This window comes from Uloborus diversus, chromosome 1, assembly GCF_026930045.1.
Source record: "Uloborus diversus isolate 005 chromosome 1, Udiv.v.3.1, whole genome shotgun sequence".
NCBI lineage: Eukaryota > Metazoa > Arthropoda > Arachnida > Araneae > Uloboridae > Uloborus > Uloborus diversus.
In genome coordinates this window covers 83,673,599-83,697,181 of record NC_072731.1, presented here as the reverse complement: position 1 = coordinate 83,697,181, position 23,583 = coordinate 83,673,599, and the positions used below count along the sequence as shown (strand labels likewise).

Here is a 23,583-nt window from a genome sequence, read left to right as displayed (position 1 = left end):
GATACAAGAACCCGGCTCAAATTTAGGTCCGTCATTTAGGGGATAAGGAGGGGGCAGTTGCCCCCCCCCTCCTGACTGAAATTAATGTATTCACTTAGCAGTATAGACGTGGATTCATTCTCATTTTTTTTCTTCAAATAGCAGTAGGTGCGGGGGGAACCCTGGATTATGATTCCTTATTTGTCGATAGAAATTGTATCGAGTTAGCGCACTTTGAGCCCCTTGAAATTCAATGTTTTTTTGCTCTTTTTCACTTGCGAAGAAAATCACTGGTACGTTTCGAAATTCGGAAATTCATATTTTTTCCGCACCCTAAAAAGAAGGCGGCCCTGTTTACAATTTGAGTAGAATTAATTCGGATTCGCATAAAGGAAAATTCGGTAAAAAAAACTTACAGAATTTTATAACCGACAAATTTGCACTGTTAATAAAAATTATTTGTTCTTGTTGGGTGCTTGTTAATTGGATTGTACCATTATTGTATAAAAACTACAATAACGATTGATATGTATCAAAAGTTCTTAAATGATGTGAAAAAAAATATCCAAATAAGAAATTAAATACATAATAACTAATAACTAAGTTTAAATTTTGGGTTTAAAATATTTATATTTGGGGCACTTTACCTGTTTTTGATTTGCAAGTTCGTGTGAGAAGAAAAAAAAGCCGATTTTTGAGTTATTTTCCGGCTTTTGTAAAATTACTCTATTAAACTAAATCTGTTGCCTAGAGTTAACATTTACACATCCAAGAATTTCAAAATTATATATATTTTACACTTTGTAAAAAAGTTCAAAAAAAGGTCGATTTTTGACGCTTTTGAACTTTTTTGGGAGCGAATAAGGGACCTAAGGATATTAATCAAGAAGGCTCAGATTTTAAGAGTAACCTCTTATTGCTAAAAGGCACTTTTTGAGAACCCAGGCGTTTCGATATTTGAAAATTCATTTTTTTTCACTCCACTCGCCCTACTGATCAATAAGACGTCGACCTAGTAACCGAAGGGACCCGAGTTCGATGATGCCAGCCGGTCGAAGATCTTTTGTGCTCGTTAATGGTGACTGGGGCACGTTAAATATATCGTGGTCGCAAAGTCCTACAAGTGAATCAATCCCTCTGAGGGTGCTGGACAAGGGATTGCTCGGCTTCTGGTCTGGATTTAAAAAAAAAAAAAAACCACAGAACTGAGCTGTCTTCTGGGTCCCCATCCAACCGATTAAATCACACATCCTGGTAGGTACCGAAAACCTTGGTGTGTGATGGTGTCCAAACCGCTTTGTGGCTTTATAGTATCGATAAAAACCAATCAAATATGAAAGAAAAAAATTTTTGAAAATTCGTGAACTGAATTCAGGAGCTCCCTGAACTTAAGTTTTTGTGTGGGCGGAAATTCCCAATTTGTCGAATCGAACTCCAAATTTTGCCGAATGACAAAATACGGGAATGCACGCATAAATATATTTGATGAAAAGGGACATTTGGGGTGTTTAAAAATTGCAATATTGTAATAATGTCTCCAAATTTGCAGAGTTAGAAAAAAACTTCGGAGGCCATAGTGACCCTCCGGGACCCAACATCGGGGTGCCCCAATTGAGCTGATTTATCTTTGAAACGCCTCCCTAAATTAAGGTACAGATGAAGAAACAATCGTCTCATTCCCTTGCTCGTAACCAATTTCTGCCATTAGTTTGTCTCAAGGACGGTTCTTAAGCTTCCATTTTAAGACTCTTAGACCCAAATTACGCTGTTGACTTTCAGCAATCTGATAACTGACTAAAAATATGATCTTTGAATTCTGCGCATCGGAAAAAGCATAGAGCTCGTTGAAATTGGATAGACCTATTTTTAACTACAATCGATCTTTCTTCATATCTTATAAAATAGCAGTTAAAGTTCAAGAGCATTACTTTAAGCATATTCAGAAGCCCTTGAGACTCAAAATTTCTTTTATTAACTTGCCTATAAAGATGACATCGAACTCTATATAAATATACTGAAAAATATATGCATGCCTTGTGAATCATAATGTTGTATTGATAAATTTTAATCTTTTTTATCAATCTATACAGCTTGAATAACGGTATTTATCTGCAACATGATGACCTTGAAAGGATAGGTTGGCTGTCTTTGGAAATTCTTGAAGATTTTCTTCTAAAATCGTAGCTTTAGACTTTCTTTGACAACTTTTGTGAGAGCAAAGACCCAGTGCCCCGGGTCTTTGCTCCCGCGATTTTTTTTTTAATTTGTTGCCTTAAAAATGCATTCTAAATGATCTTCTTAGGTAATGGTACGAAGTGAACAGGTTCGCTGGTGCTCCCCAGGAAATTTTTCGAAATTGAAATCTAAAAAATGGAATTGCAGATCTTCTTTCATGTTGTAAAGGGGACCGACAATTTTTCAAAATTGAAGCTTAAAAAACGTTATTTGTGTCGACTACCAATGACGTGAAAGAGAGTTTTCAGACCTCCCTCAGATTTGTTTCGAAATTGAAGCCCATAAAACGAAATTTAAGACGACCTTTAATGATGCTGGCGAGCGAATTGGGAGACGCTCTAACAAATCATTTTGAAAGTTAGCTTTTATCGAATTCTAAAACGCAGTTGCAGATGATCTTCGCTGATGTTATCAAGGGTTCTGAGATTCTTCCCAAAAAAATTTTTGGAGTTGAAGCCTTAAGAACAAAATTTCAGACCATCTTTGGTGATAAAAGGCGATAGGAAAAGAGATGCGATTCCGATTTGGAAACTCTTCCCCATCACTCTTTCAAAATAAAAGTTTTAAAACAGGTTTTTAGGCTACCTTGGTGGTGTAAAATGAAGGAATAAGGTTCAAGGACCACCCTTTCTTCCCCATTTTTAGCTTGGTCACTATCTTTTTTTATTAAATTATTAATACAAATGTGGAAAAACCTCCCCCAGTATTTCTTTTCCAACATTTTAATTCTTTTGTTTTTCCGTAGTGAAATTTTCAGTTTCCAGCCTGATATTTGTACTCGTTTGAAACTAAAGCATTTGGGATTCATTAAAATAATCTTTCAACATTTTAGACTCATGTGGTACTTTTCAGTTAAATATCATGCCTACAGAATAACTTGATAAAAGTTTTGGTTTACTTTCGTTTTGTACATTCAAACAATTAGAACTACTAGTATGAGTATTTATTACAATATTTATAATCTCTGCAACAGCATTTTAACTTTTTCTTCTATTTAAAAAATGCCTCAGCATTCCCTATGAAACTGTCATGATTATTTATCTAATTCATTTCTTATACTAAGCTGAAGCTTGTCATGGATTTGTACTATTTAGGGGAAGAAGGGGCACATGTGAGCACGGGGCGCATGTGAACATGGTATGTTTTTCAAGGATAATAGACCGAGAGCTGGCTACACAAAAAAATACTCATAAGGTACATTAAAAATTTCTCTATGGAATGAAAGTACATACATATAGCCAAGCATTTATCGCTTGGTCTGCCAGGGCGGGTAAGGGACCGGGCGGGTTGGCGGGGGATCAAAGATCACCAATTTTGAGCAGAAAAACTGAATGCAGAAACTTTCATGCAGATTTCTGCATGAAAACTGCAGTTTTTCTGAGGGTTAAAGCCTCAAATCTTTAAAATATCTGCAGAATTCTTCAAAATTTCTGCAGATGAACTTGTGCAGATTCTGTGAGGAAAACGCAGCACATTTTCGCGCAAAACCTGTGTAAGTTGACCACTTGCGGTTTGCGGTGCAGTACTTTGGTGGTCAACCTAGACAGATGGTCAACTTATAAAGGGTGGTAATGATTTTTTTTTTTTTTTTTTTTGTCATTTCTTGCACCATGTATTCATTTTTTGACTAATTGATACTTACTCTTTCTGTTCTACCCACTTTTATTGTTTAACATTACATTGAAACAATAATTAAAAATGTTATTCAAATAGTTTAGTTATTTTTTCCTCGTTTTTTACCATATTAGAAACTGTAATTTTAGAAATTACATATGTATCAGTTAATTTTCTCTGGATTTCTTCCTTTTCAATTAATTTTAATATTTCATACTTTTTATCAATCTCAGGTTCAACTAACTTTCTTTTTGAAGCCATTTTATGTAAAACTTATAACACAAAGAGCAACAAGCTGGATTATCCTAGTTCATAAAGGCAGTTGAAAATGAAAATGGACTATCTCTTTTCCCTTGCATAGAAATAAGTAACTTTACTCTTTAGCACAATTCCAGTGTTGCCACAAAATATTGCAACTGGAAGAAAATACTTAGTACTTTTCTACTGACACCTGTTTTCATTAAACAGAGAGTACGAAAGGCTATCTCAAATAGAACAACACAAGAAAAACAAGTTTGGGGAATAAAGAGCAGCATAAGCTTTATGCTGCTGTTTTATTTAGTTGGTAAATTAAAATTAATCTTGGAAAGCTATTTAAAAATAATAAAATAAAATAATGTGCTTAATTAGGTTTAAAAAAATAATCCAAGTGGTCAACTTACAAAGGGTGTTTTACAATACTCCAAACCAAATTTGATGTACATTAGTGGTCAAGATAGACAGGTGGTCAAGATAGAGAGGTAGTCAAATTATAGAGGTTTTCCTACATTATATAAAATAGGACTAATTCCGTTCCAGACAAAAGCGGTCAACATAGGCAGGTGGTCAACTTTATAGGTTTTACTGTACTGATTTGATTACACTACAATTTGATTTTTGTACACTACAATGTGATTCCCACGGAAAATGGTGACTCGCTCCAAAATTTGGGGTGGGGGGGGGGGAGTACCCTTTCCTTAAGTTTCTGAATATTAAGACACCTAGTAGCCATCGACCATCTCGAAAAACATTCGAGCACGTTATTTCAATAATAATGACTAAAGAGCATTAGTGCCCAAAGATAGCTGCGAAAAGTCGAACTATTAATGAAGACAAAATTTTTTTATACATAGTTGCGCATTTGAAAAGCCTTTCTTCACAGTCGTCGGAAATCTCCGAGACGCTGTGGTCTATTTCTTTTTCTGTCGTGCTCATCTTAGTAATTTTCAGACTCATGTACTCGACATTTTCTTACTGGACATGCGCGTAAGAAAGGCCTCCACGTCATGTACCACATACTCTATCCTACGAACTTATTTTATACTTACACCACTAAAAAGCAAAAAAAAAAAAAAAATTTACTTTTAAATAAAAAAAAATTAAAAAAAACCGCCTTCAAAAAACACCAAGGAACTAAAGAGCAAAAAATAACCGATTACACTTACATACTATTTCCCACCCAAAACTAGAAACGAAATTTATTTTGCAATTTCAGTACAAAAATCAACTAAACTTAATACCCAATTACAAAATAAAACACTGATTTTAATTACTGTACGATGAATTATTTTAAATACCTAAATAATTATATACGATCTTTTAATTTTTAATGATCTATTGAAGTTGAGGCCTCCTATAAACTACTACCTAACGGAACTGAGTAGGTTCAGTTTTAAAGACTAATTTCGTTTTTAGTTTAATTAGTGTTTAATTCAGGATTCGATGAGTTGTCAGTTACGTTACGTGGTCATTATATATATATATATATACTAATTCGCAATATAAAGATTGAACAAGAAAGAACGAAAAATTGAAAATATCCCAAAAACCCTGGCGCCTCATCAGGGGGTACTCCCCAAGGATAGGGAAAAACCATGAGATGTTTCGTGAGTTCTGCTGGCGAAATTGCCTAAAAAAGCAGCAGTAGTCCCCGACAAAATATCAGCATGACAAGAATTAAGAAGAATGCACATTTACAAACCAAAAATACAACATTTTCATAACTAATTTAAACTACAAGAGAACAAAATTCACAATTGAACTCAATATCAAAAGAAAGAACGTATAACAATCAAATTCAAGGAACAGAAAAACTGACCTACCGCTAATCCTCCACAAGCTTGCAAATGAAATGTTTCGCAAGATGTTCCGGATATTGGTTCTCAGTTGGTGTTGCTGTTAAAATTTGAATCGCTGTTTTCAGATGTTTTATTATTGCAGATTTTTTTACATCTAGTAATTTGTGAAATAATTATATTTTTGAACACTTTTTTACTGATACAACTGTGAAAACGAAAATGAATTAAAGAATACACTTTAAAATCAAAACCTTGACGTTTATCATACAAAGCTATACTGGGATCTTTATTATTTAGTTGAATATTGAGATCAAGGAAATTAACTGACTCATCCTTATTTGTTTGTTTCAGCAGTAGTTCATTTGGGTAAATGAACTACTGCTGAATTCCTTTATGTAAATGGTGAAAATCATTGTTGTTAAAAATGATGATGTCATCGATATATCTAAATGCTTCTATAATGTTGTTTATTTAAAAAACAATAGATTCATAATAATGCGAAAATAGATTGGCAAATTGCACTGGAAAAAGATGCGCCCATTGGTATTCTTTATATATATATATATATATATATATATATATATATATATATATATATATATATATATATATATATATATATATATATATATATATATATATATATATATATATTATAACATGAAAAGGCATATTTTGTTTTTAGAAATAATCTTAAAATGTTAAAAAGATGTGTCTGACTTTTGACATAATTTGCACTTTTAGCAAAATTGAGAGAATATTGATCAGATCCAAGAAAGTCGATGTTGGTATACGGAAAAGTAGGCTCGTTTAGTTTTAGACAGAACTTCTTGTTAAAAACTGAACTTGTACAAAGTCACCTGCTTTTTAACTGTTACATTCACCAGCTATCTCTAAAATATCATTTTACCATCATATATATCATCTCTCTCATCTCCACCGCTTATATCTTGAAAAATCATAACTCCTGTATCATCATTTCATCATGCAAGAAAACACTCAGTAAAAGGTTTTTTTTCTTCTTAATTTATTTTTTTTAGTGTTCAGAGGTGTAAAACTGTTCTCATGAACATTTTTCAGTGCCATAAAATGGAAATTTGGTTGCAAGCGCTACGAAGAATTGGCGGATGATCTGGAAGCGGAAACATGCACTTTACTTTGTAATAGGTATGATCAGTGAGAACAGCAAGGAGTTAAATTTTTACTGTTCGCGCGAACTCGCCGACTACACTACTACACTTACCACAAAATGAAGCGTTCCGTTTCCGCTTCCAGTTCATCCGCCATTTCTCCGAGTCCGAGATCAAGCTTCAAATAGCTTTTTAGTCGAACTTATGTCCGAGCACATGCACCTTGATCATATAAGATGAGTCGCAACCTCTAATAAGACACTGGCATCGTCTAAAAAAAATAAGATATTCCGAAAAAGTTTTATTTTAAAATATGGTTTCAAAAGTTTTTTTCTTATAAGAATTAACAGCAGTAACTTTCTTCTGTACAACCCTAAAAGAGAAGCGACTTGAAAACTTTGCGGTTGTCTGTCGTTTAGGTGTGTTTACGTACTGAATTGCGCACCACTTTTCATTTAAGTACCCCGAACCCCGCTACACCATTTGAAGGGGGGGGGGGGGGAGAACAGGAGATTGATTTGCATAATGGCTTTGAAAAATGACTGTATTTATATGTGGGTGTGGTTTTTGTTGTTTTTCGACACAATATTGGCGTTTATAAAATTCTGAACTGATAAAGAAAATTCATTTTAAAAACACTACTTCAGATTTAATCATAATTCTTTTATTATCTTGACCACGTAAACACATCTCTACGTGTGCATCTTTCGTAGGTCTAAGAATATTTAGACGATTTTCGCAGTGAGAATTTACTTTCTGGGGTAGTGTAGGGGGGAGGGGAAGGGTTTCGGGGCCACCGAGAGCCAAGTCGGCCCCTTGTCAGTTTTCTTGCTCCCCCCTCCTCTTATAAAACTCACAAAACTTGTGCTATTCCTAGTCTGAGCCGAGCCTCTAGTTTCTGACTAGGCTGACATGAGATAAATATAAAAACCTTTGTGCTGAACAGTAAAGTAAGACAAAACAACGTAAGTAGAAGCACAAATTTTAAATTACAGCAGACACGTGTTTCTGCGTTACAGGGAACGCCTTTTTCAATGCAAAAAATAATGAGCTTATGGATCATCCATAAACTCATTATTTTTTGCATTGAAAAAGGCGTTCCCTATAACGCCGAAACACGTGTCTGCTGTAATTTACAAATTTGTGCTTCTACTTACGTTGTTTTGTCTTACTTTTAGGCTGACATGGTCTATCGCAGGGGTGCTCACCTGGGGAGGAAGGGGTCATGGCACCGACTGTGCCGTTGAAATTTTTAGGAGGGGTGTTTCGATGGGTATTTCTTTCTTGGGGGGTCTTCGCGGTATTTGGGGGAGGGGTGCGTCTTTGCTCTGAGGGAGATGGGCACCCCAGCCTATCGTCGGCAGTGGACGGTGACGGTTCGGTCAAAGCAATTTTTATAAGGATACAAACTGTCACATTCAAATTTCAAATTTATGTTCAAAATAAGGGTAATTATGTTCAAAACAAATTTCGCCGAATGGAACTACAAGTTTTGCCGAATCGTCAGTAAAATTTGCCGAATAACGAAATTTTTGGTAAGTCACGGTGATCTCCCGTGACCTCCAATCGGGATGCTCCTGTTCGGAATGTATGTTTTTAAAACAATACCCAGAGAATAAAAGAATGCAAGTTCTGAAACACATACCTTTTGCTTGCGCTGGTTAAAAAAAATTTGTTTACATCACACCACCAACTCTGCAGCGCACGGGTTTGACGTCCGAACAGAGCCACGACGTTCTGTCGTGTGCAAAGGCTCGTGCCTGACCTTGAAGGAATCGGCAAGAGGTGAACCGGATACTTTTGAGTCTCCAGGTGAATGCTTGGATTGGTACAGAAACTGCACAGCCCTACGGGCCACGCGAGACAAGGGGAAAAAAATAAATAAACAGCGGCAGAGTCATGAGATCGCGAGAGGGGTATTTTTGACACTTGTTCCGTGAAGTGTCAAACGTGAGGATGTTTCAACCCTTTGTAGAGAGTTTGATGTATGAAATACAACTTAATTCATTGTTTCAAAATAGCTTGTTGTTATGAATATCATTTATTTTTAGCCTCATACAAATAACAGAGACAGGCAGGCCCGGCTCTTTGGGTAGGCGACCTAGGCAGCCGTCTAGGGCGGCAGATTTTAGGGGCGGCAAATTTCGAAATTGAAACTTCTTTTTAAAGTATGAATATATGTTTCAGCAGCAACATTTTGAATTATATCAAAGGAAATTAAATTTCATAAAAGTACATTGTAACAGAGTTGAATCAAATCCCACATTGGAAATCAAGCTTGTAGCTACATTTTATCAAAAGTATCCTAACTTTCAATAGTTAAATTCTTTCAAACATTAAATTGTTTAGCAAGTTCAAATATTTGTAACCTCTTTTAAAAACGCAGTTGTAAGCAGAAACTGGAACAGTTAAGCACATTTTTACAGTGATATTTGGGAGCCCTAAAAATTATGAGGGGAAGCTCAAGCTTCCCGAGCCTTTTGTGCAATCAGGCCGAGAGCGCAAACGTGGGAGGGTGGGAGGTCGCACCGGCCAGCAGGTCAATGAACCTTGACGGACCTGTCCACCACTGCTAATATTGCATATTTATGGTTGATGTCCGAAAATAAGTATGATGGAAGCAATCCTTTCTCATGCCATTAACGTGACTTGGCTTAGCGATGGTAAAAAAATGCATTAAATATTCAAACCAGCAATCAATTAAATACTTAAGTACATACAAACGAATCAAGTTTTTTTGCATGTGCTATTCAAACTGCAAGATCAACTATAATGTTCGCCATTTTTCAACTTCACTTAAGATTTCCAGAAAAACGTTTCGTAACTTTGATTTACAGTAGGAAATCTAAAAAAATTCTCTAAGAAAAAAAATCGTTAAAATCAAAAGTAAAATTTGCATTTCTTTAAACAAAATGAAAACTCTCGGGAATCTCAAAATTCCCAGCCCCTTTTAGACTAAGAGCTGGCTACACAAAAAAAAGTGATCATGAGGTACATTAAAAAATTTTGTATGAAGAGAAAATACACACAAAGACAATAGGGCGGGTAAGGGTCCGGGCAAAGTGGCGAATGGTCGAAGATCGCAAAATTTCAGCAGAAAAACTGCAGATTTTTGCATGAAAAGTGCAGTTTTTTTTTTTAGATAAAGCCTCAAATCTTTCAAATATCTGCAGAATTCTTTAAAATTTCTGCAGGTGAACTTCTGCAGATTTTTTGAGGAAAACGGAACACATTCGAAGGCATTCACGCACAAACAAAAGTAGTACTGATACGATAATATTAGAAACAATGGTGTGTTTATATTTATGTAATTTAGTTAGTCTTGGGGTTACGTATATGGGCGTGTTTCTTCCTGCTTTGCAGAATGACAAAGGGTGGTCTCTCAATAAGCGGAAGGGATGTAAGGGGTCAGGTTGCACATTGCACTCTTAAAATTTTTAATGAAGGAGGGGTAAGGGGGATTTTAAACTATTAAGGCCGCAACTGATTTAGCAATGGATTTTTTTAAAAAATGCTAGAATGATTTTGGAGATGGCAGATGGATTATTCTTATTGCATGACTCTGATTTCAGACAATTTAGCTAGTTATCCTTCCCCCGAAAAGATATACCCCCAAACGTTACAGAGTAAAACCACGTTTATAAATCGCGCCACAAAAATTTAAGAGTGAGAATTCTGCGTCATGATAACCCACCTACCTTTACCTCCACCACCGCCATTTATGGCCACATACTTTTTAACCATTGTTGTTAGAATAAATTGCTCGAATGATTTTCGAGATGTCCGAGACGGCTAATCTCTATTGTATCTCTTAATATTCAGATACTTTAGGAAAGAGTATTTCCCCCTCAGAAAATGCATCCGCCTTTGCAACCCCCCCCCCTAAAATATAAAGAAACTCCAAAAGAATGAGACAAAAACTGCGTTCGAAAATCGCAATACAGCTCTTCAACTTCGCATTCTGAATTATGCCCCCCCCCCCATTTTGCAGCACCCACCTAAAATATAAAGAAACTCCAAAAGAATGAGACTAAAATCACGTTCGAAAATCACCATAAAACTTCAACTTAAGCATTCTGCGTCATGACCCCCTCTCCCCCCCCCCCTCTTCACCGCCATTTTTGGGAACCAATGCTCTTTAGCCATTATCTTTATATATAAAAATGAATGTTTGTCTGTATGTCATCCATGAACTCAAAAACTACCCGGCAGATTTGGCTGAAACTTTCACCGTCTGTTATTTTTGGTACTGGGAATGTTTATATACCAGTTCGAAAGAAATCCGGTCGATAGTTCCTTTTTTATTCCAATTTAAGTCACAATCCATTGGATAAATACGAATAAAATTATCGGCTGCAGAAATTAATTCGCGTGGAAGATCTCGTTGATAAGAAGTTAGCTGTTTCCATTTTTCTTGAGTTTGAACAAATAAATTCTTTCTTTATTGTTTTATGTCTTTTCATGCAACGGGGGGATTTGAAACTTTTTCTAAGCATCCCGCCCTGGCGCTGCTTTACTTCGGGCAAGTAGTAGAGAACATCAAACCGTCCTAGCCCGACTGAGAAGTGGACACACTCGAGCACAGCGACATGTGGCTGGTATTAAGGTTTTCCCCTTGTGCCCAAATGCAATTTGACTCACGCTGCTCCCGCCCATATTTTCTCTTGCATCGGCTGTGACCTGAATCAGCTGTATTCCGACCCTTCTGCTGTTTTGGAGGCATTGGCGTCGTCAGATAAAATTTATTGTGGGGGACCAACTTTAAAACTGCTAATTTCAAATTGCATAAAAAAGCATGTACAGTAAAAATGGATTAACATTATCATTTAATACATAATCTTATAAAATGAAACACCTTGATTAGCAACTGTGTGTTATTTTTCTGTAGCGAATTTTTTCTAAGATATTTTAATGAAGCGTTAACGTTGCATGACTTAACCGTTTTTTCTGTATTTTGAGCCGAGTCAACCTACTAAAGCATAATATTGACCCCGAAATGGGGGGGGGGGTGCGGGGGATTCTCTTCCGGAAAATTTTCGAAACTATTGTTCTATAAACGCAGTTTTAGACGATTATTGTTGATGTTTAGAAGAGAGATTGAGGTTTAATCGAAGTTTTAAAAACACGATTGTAGGCCATGTTGGTAAGGTAATTTCATAATACAGAATCTCGATGTTCCTAAATAATACTTTAAGATTGCATTTTGGAAAAAAAAAAGAAAAGAAATATTATCTTTTCACTTTTATTGTATATCCTCATTTATCATTTACTTGTCCATTTTTAAGACTGAAAGTTTTTCTTCTTTTTATCATTAAAATGAAATTGAACGGGAAACTTCTAAAAAAAAGGGGGGGAGAGGGCGACATATCAGTTATATGAGGTGGTCTTCTTCTGCTGTTGCAGAAGTTCAGTAGAAACCCAAAAAAGTGTTTTTAGGATCTTAAGCGTCTTCTAACCTCGACATAATGTATGACCCTGAAATTCCTGTCCTTCTATAGCAAATGACGGAAAAAATAAAAATTATTCTTGATTTTTTTTTTTTTTTTTTTTTTTTTTTTGTATAATTTCCATGGAGTATTTACTCTTTGCCCCTCACCCTCTCCGTAAAAATTCTAAATGACGGACCTGCTTGCGAGGTAGTTTAGACTTCTGACACCGCTTCAGGAATAATTTTTTGCTTCTAAGTTTTCATTGAAGACAGTTGCTTTTCTTTTGTGGTCGCAAAGTTCCTTTTGTTTTAATTACATAAAAATTAAAGATTTCACAACTGCATTTCACATAATAAATTATGTGTTATGTAACTGTGAATTATCGTCCTTTTTTTTTGGAATTAAAACAGTAATGATTTTCCCCAAAATAATGGATTTTATCCTCCAAAATTCCAACTTTTTTGGGGGTCCGACTCTCAATTATTGAGGGGGTCCGGACCCCTCGGACCCCCCCGGCCGCGACGCCTATGTTTGGAGGGACTTTGTTTGCACGGCTTCATGGACTTGGTATGATGTTTCTGTCTGCCAAGTGAGACAAAAGCAACAACAACAACAAAACTTTTTCTATTTGATATTTTTAGCGATTGATTGATTTTGCAAACTGCGTGAGTACAAAATTTGAGTATAGTCACGGCTTGACTTGATACCTGGACCGATTATTATGAAAATTGCTATATATCTATGTATTTTTCCACGGAGAAGGTTCATAATATGCTCATTGAAGTCACTCGCCACCAGGTGGCACTGCAGAGTAGCAACTTCTGCCCCGTTCAACCGATTGTCATGAAAATCAGTATAATAATGCATTTTTTTGTTGGCGTAGCAACGCGCGTCGGGTACAGCTAGTTATCAGAATAAATTACTGGAATGGTTTTCGAGATAGCCGGTGGCAGATATATGTTCATACCTTGATATTCAGACATTGGAAGGAACATTTAAACCACTTAGGGATTAAAGAGATTAAAACCACTGTGAAAAAGTGCCTTGAAAAATAAAAAGTGCTCATTCTGCGTCCCCCCCTTCCTTTCGGCGCTATTTTTGTTCTGCGTCCCCCCTTCCTTTCGGCGCTATTTTTGGGCACCAATGCTCTTTAGCCATTATTATTAGAATAAATATCTGAAATTGCCGATAGCTGATTGGTATTGCATGTCCTTATATTAAGACAGTTTAATTTAGGTCAACAAGGGGGGAGGGGTGCCATGCAATATAATTTTTTGGGGAAGGGGGTGCCATTTTTGAAAGAAAGTGCTCCTTTCAGTGTCTGAATAATAAGGCATGAATAGAGATCTGAAATCGGCTATCTCGAAAACCTTTCCAGTAATTTAATCTAATAACTAGCTGCGTCGCCCGGCTTTGAACGGTCTACCTCGAAAATAAAAATTATGTCAAGTGACGCGTGTTCAACACTTAGTCTTTAATAATAAAGGGGAAAAAACAATAAAATTACTGCAAAATTTCCCGTCAAAAAATAATGAGTCTAAAATTTCGTTAACGACTATTCTAAAAGTCGCAAATAAATTAAACGCAACCCTCCATTAATACAAGTAAAATCCTTGGTTATCTTCTGGTGGCAGTACAGAAAAAAAAAAAAAAAAAGAGAAATGGCCACAAAATAATCGAAAGGAGAAAATTTTTCCTCAAAGCAAAAGCAAGAATTTTATTTGTTCGCAGTCAAGGGGGAAAAATCGATTTTAGGTCACGTTAATTTAAACTGAGTTCGTTGGTAAACGATAAATTTCCGATTTGATATGGATTTCCATTAGGCTTAAAAGTGCTTATAACTTTTCCCCCGGTGATTTTACAGCCTTGATTTTTTGAAATTTGGAGGAAGTAAATCTACTTCGGGGGTATTTTTCGCGGGCTTTTGAATGAGACCTAAATTAAGAAAGTTGGATAATCATTTTGGGTATAAAGAGCCATTTAATGCCTTTTTCAGGTCTTAAAATGAAAATTCGAACGGTTCGGTTCTTTTTTGGCGTTTGAAAAACCCCCCTACGTTCCTTCTCGGGTGCCCCTGAGAAATTTGGTGGAGGTCCGACGTAAACCGGATTGTACAAGCATACATAAACATATATTTATTTGTATTGACTAGCTGCGTCATCCGACTTTGCGCGGTCTACCTCGAAAGTAAATGTTATGTCTAGTGACGCGTGTTAAACAATCAGGTTTGAACAAAAAATAAATAAATAAATAAATAAATAAATAAAATTTCCCGACAGGTTGAGGAAAAATAAACGAAAAGGAAACATTTTAAATTCCCGGATTACAGGAAAAGCCTTACAACAGATCTTTCTTTTAAATGAATTTCGTCGCGCTACAAATTTCAATAAAGGCATTGCTCACCAATGACAGTGATCAACAATAAACTTCTAATTGAAGGCTTACCTACATTTTAACAGTAAAAAACAGTTATAATTCAATTTCTAATTACCTTGAAACATTGGAACAAATTTTATCGAATGCAGAAAAATCAAGGGTTTCAATGGATATTTTATTCTAATTTTTTGAGAGCATTTTTTTGCCCTCATACTATTAAAAAAAAAAAAAAAAAAATCCCATTTTTGGGTCTTAAAATTAAAATTCGAATGGTACAATAATCTTTTGGCGTTCAAAAACCCCCCTACGTTCCTTCTCGGGTGCATGACCAAGTATATCTGCCATATTCGGTCGAGATCTGACGTAAACTGTGAAATTGTATAAGGAACATACACACATATATACACACGTATTCTCTATTTTATTTACACAGTTTAAAACTACAGGATGCATTCGGTACCTTTCAGGGGGAGAAACGCTTGTTCACCAGCGGCACCCAATACGAAGCCGCAGGCCCGGATTACCCAATAGGCTAACCTAAGTTCTGGCCTAGGGGCGCAAGCCGAAAAGGGCGCACGTCGCGGGAAAAAAAACAATAATCAGCTCGTTGAAAAGAAAAAAAAAATTAAAAGGGTGGCATATTAGCATGGAGAAGCAAAATTCAACTAGAACAGGTTTCCAGCCTTTTAGGCAGAAAAAAAGCAATTGGAGGAAGGGGAGGGGGCGTAATGCTTGAGTCGAGGTCCTTTTCCAGTCAAAGCAGATAGCTTTCGATATCTTTCATTTGAACAATAAGTTCTTCAAAATTGAGCTTTGTTCAGGGGAGTACTGGGTCCTCCCGAAGAGCCCACAGGTTCAAGGGCGCAAAAAAAAAAAAAAAAAAAAAAAAAAAATCGCACAAGTCGCTCAAGTTGAAGGGCGCAAAAAAAAAAAAAAGTCGCACAGGTTTGATGGCGCCAAAAGAAGGGGGAGGAGGGGGGACCTGGAGTCGCACAGGATCGAGGGCGGAAGAAAAAAAAAATAAAAAAACACGAAGTCACACGGATTTGAGGGCGGGAAAAAAACCGAAGGCGCACAAGTTCGAGGGCGCATCGGTTCGCGGGCTAGTTCACCACTGGATTTGCCAAAGTAAAAAACTTATTAGAGGTAAGTCACACACAGGAAAATGAGTAAAACCATGATCTAGAAAGTGTTTAGTCATAAAACCCTTGTAACTGAAATTATTTTTCTCTTTATTCTTTAAATTACGTCAGTAAGTATGTATTTTGCAATTAATTCATATTTATTTATTTATGACTGCCAATCATCAGGGGCGCCCAAAGTTAAAATTTTTGGGAGGGAGACTTTGTCAATTTACCGAATAAAACTTCAAATCTTTCCGAATGACAAAATACGAGCATGCACATCACTTACCAACATGTAAAAAACAACAAAATAATAGAATGTTGTCTCCAAATTTTACGAACTGTCAAGACTCTTTTTGTCAAATAAAGAAAGTTTAGGGATGTCACAGTGACCTCCCGTGACCCCTCATCGGGGCGTCTCTGCCAGTCATATCACCAATTTTGCACAAAATTTTTGCCATAGATTGCTTAAATTTTCCACACACATATAAATTGCATGCAAGTTCCAAATTAATAACAAATTATACGCAATTTTATATATTTTCGTTAAAATTATATCGGTTATCGGGGTTTGCTTCTAACATATTACAGTCGGACCTCCATATATCGAAGTAGCAAATTGCCGGAAAAAAATTCGATATATAGAAATTTCGATATATAGAAACGATCCTATTTTATCATAAAAATCTCCTAAAACATTAAAATTAAAGCTAATTTTCGTGCATGAAACCCAATTTCTAATGTATACGAGCATTGGATTAAACGAAAGTGAATAACTGAAAAATTAACAGAAATTACATTTTTGTGCCTTCATACTTCTTCATTCTTCGGCAGTTCAACTTGATTCGCAACATGAGGGGATTTTCGTTTTGACAATGTAATCGAGAGAAAAATAAAAAATCAATCTTCTTCACTTGAATGATTTTTACTGAAGCTAAAAAGACTAGGAATGATAATCAACAGACAAAAATGATAACTTGAAACTGATTTTACAGTGTTACTGGTTACAACTAAGATTTGAAATAAACTTGAGGGAATTTAAGAACTCCAGAACGAAACAACGACCTATCTACACACCCTTCAAACCTAGATTTCTTATGAGTTTCTTAGCAACCTTTAGTAAACATAGTTTTCCCCGCTAACCTTAATTTTTCATGAGACAAACAGCCTAAAGTAAAAAAAAAGATCTACGAATGTCTCGATTAAAAATTCGATATATAGAGATTTTTTCGATATATAGAAACAATTTTTCTATGTAATAAACATTGAAATTTGCTGGGATTTCGATATATAGAAAATTTCGATATGTGGAAGTTCGATATATGGAGGCTCGACTGTATTTTTATTCGAAATTTCATCACAAAGATCACAACAAAGTGGATAAAAAAACATGGGATACCTCGAAATATGTTTCAAATAGAAGAAAAATTAAAATAGAGAGCGAATGAGTGATTTAGAACATTGTAAGGAAGACAAAAGTGAATGAAGAACAAAAGTGTATCAAGAAATTCAAGAGCCATGATATTTAAATTTAAATAAAAAGGAAAAAATTACCTAAGATACCACTGCTAAATGTCACCTCAGCCCAAAGCGTCACTAGTTTTTTTTTCTGGGGGAACGAAAATTTGAGGGGGGAAAATTTGAAAAGCCCTTTATGGAAAAACTAAAACAGTTATTAAACATTTTTGGAAAAGAGAAAGTGGAGAAAGAAGTTTTAAAACATATTTAAAAAAAAGTTACGAACAAAGCAAAATAGGAGGAGGGAGGCGTTTTCTGAACCTAACCCCATCTTTTTAAGTTACCAAAGTAGCCTAAAATTGCATTTCTATAGCTTTAATTTCAGAGAACTTCATAGGAAATTCCATGAACCAACTTCAATTATCATCCTCAAAGATTATTTAAACTTGTTTTTTAATGAAACATGAATTTCAAAAAGTTTCCGCCTGAAACTCAATGAACCACATCCCTTCCCACAACGATTCAATTGCGCATGCATTTAAGATTTAAATATCGGAAAATTTCTTAGGAGAGTCCCCAACACTATTTCTCTTCCTAACATCATCGAAGATGGCAAACAATTTCGCTTTTGAACCTCAACTTCTAAATATTTGTTCAGGAGCGACCTCGCACCGCCCCCCTCCCAACATTTTGAAGATGATTTAAATTTAAAAAATTCTCCGAAGGAGATTCCCCAAACCTCCTCCTGTCATCCAGCAATATCAGATGTGTTAGAGGTACAGCAAATTTAGAGTTTTCATTTCAATTTTTTTTTTCAGGGAAAAGATATCTAATGCTTCACTTTCACATCATAACAGATTGTCTAAAATTTCGTTTTTAGGACCTTAAGTCTGAAAATTTTTCTGGGGACTGACACTGATTTCAGATCTCCTCCCAACTCATTGAAAATCGTCTAAGATTCCCCCGATTTCAGCTCTTCTTCAGCATTATTAAAATCATCCAAAAATTTTTTGTTACAACTTCAATTTCGAAACATCTACTGAAGAGAGTTACCGAATCCTATCCCTTCTCGCAATGTCATCAGAGATGGTCTCCTGGGGAAGAACGGTAAACCCCATCCATTTCCCGGACGTCATAAAAAATGTCCTAAAATTTTTTTGGTCTTCAATTTCGAAAAGTTTCCCCGCTAGAGTCACCAATCACCCACACATCAAAAAAAGAAAAAAAGATCGTTTAGAGTTGCGCTTTCAAACCTCAATTTCAAAAAAAATCCAGGAGAGCTGTTCCGACTTTCACCGTATCCCAGCATCATAAGTAAAAATCGTCGAAAATTTCGTTTTTAATAAACTTCTACGGAGGAGGGGGGGGGTGAGAGTTCCTGAACGCATCCCTTTCTCTAACAATATCAAGAAAACATACAATTACGTATGTAGGACTTCAGTTTCGAAAACTTTCCGGGGGTGAAATCCGAATGCCGTTAGTTCCCGTTAAATCACCTTAGATGGCCTAAAATTGCATTTCTAACGCTTCAATTTCAAAAAATTCCTAGGGAGAGCAACCCCGAACCCACCTCTTTTGAACGTAATCGAGGAAAAGAAAGAAAGAAACCTATCTTTTATTTTGTCAACCAAAGAGAGCGCGAAATCTTCACTTGCTACTGGAAGCTGCTACGCCTCTGGGAATGGATGGAGGGGGAGGGGGGGGGGGCGATTTCGATAGAGATCGGCTACGTGACGTTGGGCATAATTTCCAGATTTGGCCTAGGGCGTAAATATATGTTAATCCGGCCCTGCGAATCTGAAATGGCGCCTCTAAATAGGATGAAAAACAGGCACCTTTTAAAAAATAGACAGCTGGAGTGAAAATAAGGAACCTTCGGAGAGAGAAATGGCACCCTTACTATAGATCCTCCTCCCCCCTTCCCCCGTATTGTGTGCGTTTTTGAATACAGTTTTTTTTTTCGGTACTGGAAATGATTAAAACATGTAATTACAGCATTTGATCGTATTTCAGAGTTTTCAAAATTGTTAAGAAGTGCTCATTGCTTTAATTCATTTGATCGTGCTCTAACTCAGTGTTTCTCAACCTCTTTTGACCCACGGGCGCGGTAAAAGCAAATGAAAAACTTTGCGGACCAGTGAAATTTTTATCGTTTTCTTAAAAACTCATAAATTAAATAATATTATAAAAAATAACTCTGGGGCCGTTAAAAACATGTGCAGAATTTTTAGAGATCTGATGATTTTTTTTTTTTTACAAAAAGTAATGTTAAAAATCAATGAAACAATAAATATCTACCCCTTTACTTGGTATCAAAGATCTGTCACAAATACGTTATAGTTATTTAAAGACGAGAAATTATTTAAATAATGTGAGAAATTATACATTTACTAAAACATGACCCATTCCGAAAGTAAAGCATAGCAGTACTTATGAATTATTTACATGAAGAGCCAAAAATATTCTGGGATATTACAGTTACGAAAAACAAAATCGTTTCATAAACGTTAGTCAGGAGTGACAAAATAAAATGCACATGACGTATTTCGACAGTTAAAAAACCAAAAGAAATTTCTAACGCTATCGTGATATTAACCGATAACATAAAATGATTCTAACACTTGAATGAAAAAGCAAAAAAAAAAAAAAAAAAAGCTAGACTGAGAGAGATTTTTTTTTTTCAACTAGCTTTCTGTTATAATCTACGAAGCACAAGAATCATTTTTATTAAGGTTCTCACTTGTTGATTATTCAAAATCTTATTGTCGGTTTTTTTTTTGTTTTTTTTTTTGGTGATTAATAAAATCTGCTTATCGAGTACTCAAGAAAATAATGAGAGATAATTTTAGTAGCGTTTTGAATGATGAAAATTTCACGATAGTAACGGTAAACTGAAACTAAACAACGGTAACTGAAAAGCAATAAATGCATTTTTAAACACTTTTACTATGTTTGAAAGCCCTAAAAGCTACAAAGTGATCAAATGCTGTACTTACTTGTAATTTCGAATAATTAATCCTAGAAAAGTTGTGTTTTAATCCAATAGTGTACTTCATTCAATGTGAAAGACACATAAACGCAATTATCATTTGTTCGCCATATTAAAGTAGTTGAATGTATGCCTAGGGCAAAAGCGCATGCGCAGCGAATCTTTCTGCGATTTCATGCTGTTTCGGCTCCTCTTCTCTATTTCATGGGCTGCATTGCACCTTTAGGCACCATGCTTTCACCGTAGAGGGAATATATTCACTCGTCTGGAACCCCTGGTTATAACAGTGTAAATACGTAAAATGGCTAAAGAGCGTTGGAGCCCCGAAAATTGCACTGAAGGGGGTTTGGGGACATGGCGCAGAATGTTTCAGTTGAATGATTTTATGACAATTTTCGAATGTTGTTTTCAGGGCCGTAGACAGGGTGGGGACCGTGGAGACAATTCCCCCCCCCCCGAAATTCTAGGACACAAACTTTTTAGTCCTTTTCTTTTTTTAGTTTTTCCTTCTCCACTCAAAAAAAAAAAAAGAAAGAAAGAAAAGAAACAACCAAGACTGAATCCTCTAATCAAAACGTTTCCCCTTCACCTTGACCTTGTTACTTCTTTCTTTCAGTCAGACCCCTTCTCTAACACTCCCCCCCCCCCCACACACACACAAAAATGCGCAGTGGACAGGGGTCATTGTTTGAAATGGGGAATGTCGTAGACTGGTTCATCTTCCATTTTCTCTTTCAAAAGTAGAGGGGGATTGGTTCTCTCTGTCCTCTGATAGACCATCAAGTTTCATGGTAGGTTGAATGTTTCATTGATTTCACCGCCTAAACGACCCCTAGAAATAGCTTTTTAGCATTTGGTATCATCGCTTTGTGCGTTTGGTAAATGCTGACTCTACTCATTGTCAACATAACTTTGCAAGCTACATTTCATTTTTTAGGATAACGCATATATAATTGACTACTGATAAATTTCACGTTCATACATATTTAAAAGTATTTAATCAGGTATGTAGTTGATCTGTAGGTATATTTTTAGGGGGTATTTCAAGTATATTTTTGGTGAAAGAATTATCAATACATTCATTTAAAACAAGCATTTTAAATGCAACTATAGTTTTGAGAAAATAAGTTCCGCATACGTTATCAATCTATTTAATTCATGATGAACATTTTTTTTTTTTTTTCAAATTCTTGTTGTTCGAGGTTTGAAGCTATGCACATAAATCAATCATATTTTGTTGTCTTATATACATGCATATAAAAAAATACAACTTCTGTTTTATATTAAGTTATTAGTTCGAACTTTGTCAAACCAATATGTAAATAAAGTATATCAAATTAGCCGTTTAGTGAAATGACATTCTACAAAAAGAATGAAAACGCAAAATTGCTGAAAATTTTTTTTGCATTGTTTTATACATTTTAAATGCACCGTAAAAATGAAATCAACATTAATAATTTTCAGTTTTAAAAAGCGTAATTTTTATTACATTGAAAGAAAAAAGTCATCCTTCAAAAGAATAAATTTGAGAAAGAACTCTTAGATTTTATTTTGTGCGAATGTGTTTTTACTTGTGTCTATCAATGTTAATGATTTTCACTACGAATAAAAAATATAAATGATTATTAAATAGAGGAAAGCATTCTGTAATATACACTTCATTAAGAGTTTTATATATAAATGTAACATGCTTACTTGATCAAAATTACTATTTTTTACCCAATCATTCTTATAATTGTATGCTCGTTAAATATCCATGTGTTAAAAACTAAAATTTATTTTTGGCTACTTTTTTGCTAGAATGCTGTCGTTAAAATCAATTGTAAATACATATATATATATATATATATATATATATATATATATATATATATATATATATATATATATATATATATATATATATATATATATATATATATATATATATATATACATTTTCATTTCAACTCGTCGTTTTCTTTTGAATGAACAAACTTATGGAATAAAAAGTGAGGAATTTATGTGCGTGCAGAGATATTCCTCAAAACTTTTGTCTAGCGTATTTTTACACCTTACATTTCTTCTAGAAATTTAGCACTTTTTGAAATGACAAAAAAAAAATTAATTTGAATTTCGAAATTTTGAATTCAAATTATGTTTTTCGCAATCACGAGTGTATGTATGTAGGCGTGTGTTTGTGTGTGGGGGGGGGGGGGGTACGTGTGTTTGTGTGTAGGGCGTATGTGTATGTGTGTGTAGGCATGTGTTTTTGTGTCTGTGTGCTGGTATAAGTGTGTTGGTAGTTGTGTATATGAATGTGTGTGGGGGGGGGGGGGTGTATGGGTGTATGTGTGTGTAAGCATATGTGTTTGTGTTTGTGTGCAGGCATGAATGTGTGGGTAGTTATGGGTATGTGTCTGTGTAGGTCTGTGTATGTGTATGTGTGTGTATGTGTTTGTGTGTGTGTTTGTGTGTGTGTGTGCGTGCGTGTGTGTGTAGTTGTGTATGTATGCGCGTGTGTGTAGGACATGGATGCAACCTGGAGACGGCTTTCGCTATAGGAGCAGTATCGTGAGGACCCGGTCGACGGTGATGCTGCAGAGGGTGGCGGTGAGAAAATAAAATCAAAGGACATCAAAACAGTCAAATGAGAACAATAAGCAATCGTGATTGCTCAAAAAAAAAAAAAAAAAAAAAAAGATTTTTTAAAATACTAGTTTGAGTGTTATGTTATTTTTCAAACGCAAGATCGCAAGCATCCTGAATGCTAAAAATTAAGAGTGAACATCCTCTTTTCTTTGCCATCTTCCATTTCATTTATAGAAAGTTAGTTTTCTTTTTTTTTCCCCCATGGAATGGATCACTATTATATGGTATTTGCTGTTTTCTTGACGGGGCTCACTTTAGTAAGTGTATTTCGGGATATTCCCGTTTGTCCCGAAAAAGTAGCAGAAAAGTTTTCTAAAATTCTCGTCGCATGGTTTTATATTAAGTTAATAAAAAAGTTTTTACAAACTAATATTTTATTACTTTTAGTTTGATTTTGAAAACCCCAAATAAACGCAACTTTGAACCCCATCCCCCCTCCCCTGGACTACTTGTCTGGAACTACACTTGCCTCTGACCATGTCTCCCCCCCCCCCCGAAAAAAATTCCTGGCTACGGCCTTGGTTGTTTTAGTCGCCTTTTTCTGAAGTTTTTTTTAACTTT

At 35.4% G+C, this 23,583-nt stretch overlaps 1 protein-coding gene across 2 annotated transcripts in view; it reads right to left on the bottom strand.

Annotated features, from left to right (window-relative positions):
- The window catches only part of LOC129230736 (perilipin-3-like), a 95,042-nt gene extending 86,204 nt beyond the window's left edge, over positions 1 to 8,838 (bottom strand). The window contains exons 1-2 of one of the 2 annotated variants that reach the window (XM_054865186.1): positions 8,661 to 8,838; positions 5,910 to 5,982 (exon numbers count right to left, since the gene is read on the bottom strand). The gene's annotated coding sequence lies outside the window, so the exon portion shown is untranslated. The remainder of the gene's footprint in view (positions 1 to 5,909; positions 5,983 to 8,660) is intronic. The other variant, XM_054865162.1, reaches the window with a different exon arrangement.
- Positions 8,839 to 23,583: the final 14,745 nt, after the last annotated feature.